Raw genomic sequence first — 6,553 nt, 5'->3', positions numbered from 1 at the left:
AGAAAGAAGTCAACACACTTGTACTTTTAACTATGATTTTACATAGTGTTGTATAACGGATCGAAATATCTAGCCGTTATTAATATTATTTGTTATGGTCCACTAGGGAGAGTCAACCTTGGAACGTACCAGTTGGCTAGTGATAGGGAAAAAGGTAGGATTCACCCTCACTCATGTCTGCTTGGGGTGGTTAAAACAAAATTTTGGTAGTTTCGTGCGGGTGGCATCATCAAAAATCCCCGTGACATTGACGAATTTTCAATAACACCTGGCTCAATTGTTTAGGTGGCTCATCTCATCAGCTGATTTTATTCGTTTCATTGTACTGGCCTAGAGATTGACAAAACGAGATGGCAAACGCAAAATGCGACCAATGCATTAGCAACTATGCGCTGTCGTGGTGATAAAATTTCACCTAATTTAGCGCACAACGTCCCCACAACACACCAAAGTTGCAAAGTTTTACGCTTTCTCTACGTTCCATTCACCTAACATCAACACAAAGGTTTGACAACCGGAACGCGACATGTTAATGCTGTAGGGATGAGCTAACCATAACCATGAACCAATCGATAATCGCCGCCACAGTTAGATAACTGCGTTTTTCCATCCCTGGATGGAATGAAAAATTTTTCTTACAACGCCAGGACGGCATTGTGCACCAATTTGGAGAAAAAGAAAGAGGAAGAAAAAGTGCGTTGAGTGTGGTCGGCCGCAATAAATATTTGCTCCGGAAAGGGGACAATAAAAAAAAAGCTGGGCAAAGGTGGTGGCCGTAAGTGGAAAAATCGGCAAAAGTTTTGTAGCGCGTGCTAAACCCGTATAATTGAAATAAATTTATTAAGCGCAGCTTGTCGATAATTTGTTGTTTAATTACGCGTGTATTATACCGCCAGCTAGCGAACAAAAAGCTTTCGAGCAGACATCACCGTATTACAACCGCACGTCGCCATTCGACAAAGCAAGCACCAGACATTCCGTTAATAATTTTCCATCTAATCAATGTTGCTATACGATAATTAATTCCGTATACATAAATTAACTAAATCATCCGTGTGTGCTTCGTAAGTGTGAAGGGACTTTTTGGGACCAGCGTATCATCAAGAACGCTCTTTAAGTGTGCTTAGCGCAACCACCATCGCCAGTGCCCACAACAACCGCTTCGACGCGCAACCACCACCAATAGCGCCAATGAACCCGCGCGCTGTCACCATTACTGCGTGCAACAACCGCTTCGACCGCGCCACCACAACTGCAACCCCATCGGCAGCGCCTACCAAACGCACAACAACCACCAGGCTTACCACTACAACTAGCTACAACAACACCAGCAGGGCCTCTAAACATAGGCCTGCTGCAGCAAAACTAGCTACAACAACACCAGCAAGGCTGCCAAATATAGGCCTGCTGCAACCCCAGCTTTTACAACAACACTAGCAGGGCCGCCAAACATAGGCCTGCTGCCACCACCACCTACTTTTACAACAACACCAGCAGGGCCGCTAAACATAGGCCTGCTGCAACACCAGCTTTTACAACAACACCAGCAGGGCCGCCAAACGTAGGCCTGCTTTAACACCAGCTTTTACAACAACACCAGCAGGCAAAATGCAAAAATGCCGCGAATATTTTATCCGAACGTGTCGCTACATGTCGCGTCGTATAATGTGCATGAACCTTTATACTCTTATAAATTTAATGTTATTAGAAGAAGTTCACGATTCTTTATATAAATCGTTAATTTTCGCACATTCTGAACAAAATGGATACCGTTCCCCCAGAAAGAAAGTAAAGAAGTTTTGCCTCAAAAGCTGGACTGGTTTCGTTAGCAAAAGTGTGCTAATACCAGAGACAATATTAAGAATAGATATGTTGCAGGCGCAAACTTCGGTGGAAAGCAGCGGAGCGTAACAAAATTCTAGTAGGTCACTTCCACCACACCAAAAATTTTAATACAATTTTTAACATAATTTAAGCACACAAATACACTGATTGGAGTTTTAGAGAGCAAAAGTTAAAATTCTGAACACATTAGCTGAATAAAATGTGTACAAATAATTGTTAAATAACAAATACAGACAGTGGTAGTTTAACAAATTCTGCTGTGATAAGTGGTGAATGTGACCTACTTAAATTTTGTGTAGCTTGCTTTACACGATTTTTCTTTCCTGCAACATCTCTATCCTTAATATTGTCTCTGCTAATACACGACAAAAAAGATTTAGTAAAAATTTAGAACAGCGGTCGACTGCTAATACGCGTCCGAAAAAACTGGGATGGCTATCAAACGACGCGTCTTGACACCAAGATGTTAGCTCTGTGTGGAGGTATTTTTGTAGTTGAATTTAAAAGTTTTCATGTGGTTGTTGCTGAACGAAAATTGGTGTAGAAAAAGGTTTTGCACGTATTTAATTTAAATCCCAAAAAGGTGTTGGACCGGCAAGTAAAATTTTTTTCCGCCTTTGGATTATTGCTACTGAGGCAATTTGCTCAGATTCAATTTAATCTTTGATTTGTTTATCCAACGTAGTGTAATTTTTTATTAGCTCGGACAAAAACCGCTAATGCAGAAAGGTGTTCTGGATCCCACGCCCGGTTTCGGAGGGGTGCATGGTTATTTTTCGGTTTTGGAAAGATGATACTGCTTTCTCTGAAGTTATCGTCGACTACAACAGAAACCTTAATTTTCCAAACCCCTCCAAAATCTTTACACCTGCAATGACTTGAATTTCGTATTTAGAAGAATTATTACCTATGTACATTTGCGTCCACACAACTATACACCATTTTCTTCAATATAAAACCTTTTTTTACAGGTAAATCAAAACTTTGGAATTGTTTTGAAAATTAGAATTCTTGTTTGAGTCGACGATAACTACAAACATAAATGCATCAATTCCCAAATATCTGCACTTTTGTCCTTTTGTAGCACTCAAGTGTGCTCCATAAGAGATTCTCTGCCACTACGAAAATTTCTCGATAGTATCGATAGTGCCCTTCGATACTATCAGCGTATATCGATAGTCCGTACTATCTATAGTTTTCCACCTATAGCGAAGTCTATAAACCAGATACAGGGTGCGGAATGAATGGTTACCCTTCAAAAAACGCGATTACTCAATAAATAATGTAAGGAATAATCCTTTAGAAGTATATGAATGCTCCAAAACTGATCTGTATTCATACAAAAAATGTGCTCCAATTAACATTGCGATATCCTAGGAGAGGAGTAGGTGATCCCCTCTCCCTTTGTTTGTGAGAATTCCATGGAGTACATACGTGAGAGTAATTTCCAAAATGCTGTGACGAATATTAGTGACACTAATTGATACTCACCGGCCACCGTGGTGTGATGGTAGCGTGCTCCACCTGCCACACCGTATGCCCTGGGTTCGCACCCCGGGAAAAGCAACATCAAAATTTTAGAAATAAATTTTTTCAATTAGAAGAAAATTTTCCTAAGCGGGGTCGCCCCTCGGCAGTGTTTGGCAAGCGCTCCGGGTGTATTTCTGCCATGAAAAGCTCTCAGTGAAAAGTCATCTGCCTCGCAGATGCCGTTCGGAGTCGGCATAAAACATGTAGGTCCAGTCCGGCCAATTTGTAGGGAAAATTAAGAGGAGCACGACGCAAATTGGAAGAGAAGCTCGGCCTTAGATCTCTTCGGAGGTTATCGTGCTTTACATTTATTTTTTTTTGTTTAATTTATACTCACATCATTAGTCTGATGCTAAGTAAATGAAGCCACAACAACAATAAAGTAGGCAGTCACTTGTATCTACATAAACGAATCAATCATTATGTCTACACATATGTACGTACACGCAGAGGAGAGAGACGCACAAACACGTGCATATATCTTATCTGAGATGCTCCCAAAAGTAGGCAATTATCTGTGGAAGTATCACTAACATATACACGCGCATATGAGAAGCTATAAATCGGCAATAAACTCGAACTTCTGGCACGACTACGAGAGGCAATGGAATTAGAAGGAATTAACGTGGAAGAGTATGTCTTTCATTTTGATGGCGATGAGACAGCAAAATTGAAGGAGAAAAATGAAACACAGTAGACAATGGCGAACACAGACTTGAACACGATTTTGCTGCAATATCTGCACAAACGTCGACAGTAACATCCAAGATGGAAATTCCACTGGAAGAACAGAAGACACATATGTCATCTAAGATGGAATCACAGGAGACACGTATTGCAGAAATGTTGTCAGAAATAACATCGAAGATTGAAGCACAAGAAACTCGTATTTCAGAAATGTCGACACAGATTACATCTAAGATGGAAGCGCAAGAGGAGCGCTTATCATTGCAGGTGGCACAAATGTCTTCGCAGTTAGAAGCACAGGAAGCAAGGGTAAAATCAAAGCTGGCAGCACAAGATACCAAAATTGTACAGCTCGAGGACAAAATCGATGCCGAGATTGAAACATTGAGAGGTCGTATACAGGAGTTGCAACTAAATCGCCCAGCAGTTTCAACGAGTTATCTGTTTAGTATCTAGGAAACATTTATCATATGATAGATCTGGTAACCTCCAATTTTAATAAAGAGAAAAAAAGGTCTGGCAGTCCTGGCGGGGACTGTCAGATTGATTTTGGATTTTGCATAAACACAAAAAAGTGGTGATTGATTTTTTATTTTTATTTGTTTTATTGGAATCATTGAGGTGAGATTATTTTCCGTTGTGTGCGAAAGAAACATTGGTCCATGTAGAGCCGGATTGTAATCGCGAAGCAAACGAGGACTGAATAAGCTTAAACATCAGGAGTGCATTGTGTGATTTCGCTGTTGGCTTTTGTGTACACAATTACATTCAAGTGTATGCAGGTTCGTCTGGATCGTGGATTGGGAGCTGTTTTTTTGTAAGTATACATGTGCAAGGCTGGATGCAGGATGATTCACCCGTTCTCTATGTGATCTATGGGGGTATGAAGGTGAAGTTCTCTTGACAGAGTACATACATAGCCCATAAGAACTGTGCGTATGTGTGTAGTTTCGAGAAAGTTCTTGAAGCGTTTGGAAAATTTAATTTAACGACAAAAGAGAAAGAGTCCGATGTTGACATAGATTCAACTGGACAAATGTGAAAGATGCTTTCGAGCAAGAGAGAAAGAGTCCGATGTTGACATAGATTCAACTGGACAAATGTGAAAGATGCTTTCGAGCAAGAGAGAAAGAGTCCGATGTTGACATAGATTCAACTGGACAAATGTGAAAGATGCTTTCGGGCAAAAGAGAAAGAGTCCGATGTTGACATTGATTTAGCCGGACATTTGGGAAAGATCCCTTTGGGGGGTTAAAGAGAAAGAATCCAATATAGTAGTAAGATTACTTGGACATTATGTAAATGAGAAAGACTGGTTTGGGCATGTGGGGTTGAACACATGTATACATATACACAGGTGACAAAAGTGCCAATGTATTGTGAGTCGTTCGGCTTATGCTTCGAATAAAGTAAGGTCGAGTGGTTTGAATATTGCGGCCGAGACTTAAGTGAAATTACTGAAGTAAATTCAAATACAATTAATCTCGATTATTTATACCTTTTTTCTCGACTTTCAGGCAAAATGGCGGGTGTGCTAGAAAGCATTCGCAAGTCTATATCGCGAATTGAAGAATATACCAGGGCTGCAGAGTTTTCAGAGGCGACCTTGGAGCAGGTGAAGGTTCGAGCTGAAAAATTAGAAATATACTATGAACGATTTGTCAATGCGCATCAAAAGCAAATGGAGCGGGATGCAAAGAAGCCAATACGTATGATGATGTTGCGGCAGTAGTTGAAACAAGCTATTTTGCTACACAAGCGGCATTAGCAGCTAAAATAAAGGAACTCGCTCCTGCGCCGATGATGGCACAAATGACACAACCCCCATTAGCAGTGCAAGTGAACCTACCGTACCGCCAGCACGATATGAAGAATACGTGGGGGGATTTCGACGGAACACTGACCAAATGGTCAGGATTTCGTGATCGATTCGTAGCAGCTATTCACAACAATGAGAACGTTTCGCCAGCGTTCAAATTTTCGTATTTAAAGAAATCTCTCGTGGGAAAAGCGGCACGTACCTTAGGTGAATGGCAGCTGACCGATGATAATTATATGGAAGCATGGGATAGGCTTAAGCAGTTGTACGATAGGAAGTACCCTATTTGTCGGGAGCATTTGAGGCAACTGTTAAGACTTCCTGCTATTGAGGGTGCTCCGCGTCCAAATGATTTACAGCGCATGTCGAATGTTACCCATGAAGTACTACGCCAACTACGTGCTGAGGGCATCCCGGTTGAAGGTTGGGACATGATGGTGGTTCATCTTCTTCACGAGCGTTTAGATTCTGAGACCGGGAAGCAGTGGGAGCTCCAACGACAGACGGAGACACCCACTATCAAGCAGATGCTAGAATTTTTAGATCGTCAAGCGGCAGCTTTGGCAAATGTGGCTGATATGCATCGCAAGCGTACACCTGACAGGCGTGCAGCACCGAACAATAAAAGAGAGATGGGCAACGGTGATAGGGTAAAGCGTGGTCAAGATTCAA

This window comes from Eurosta solidaginis, chromosome 5, assembly GCF_040869045.1.
Source record: "Eurosta solidaginis isolate ZX-2024a chromosome 5, ASM4086904v1, whole genome shotgun sequence".
Lineage (NCBI taxonomy): Eukaryota > Metazoa > Arthropoda > Insecta > Diptera > Tephritidae > Eurosta > Eurosta solidaginis.
This window is presented reverse-complemented; position numbering follows the sequence as displayed.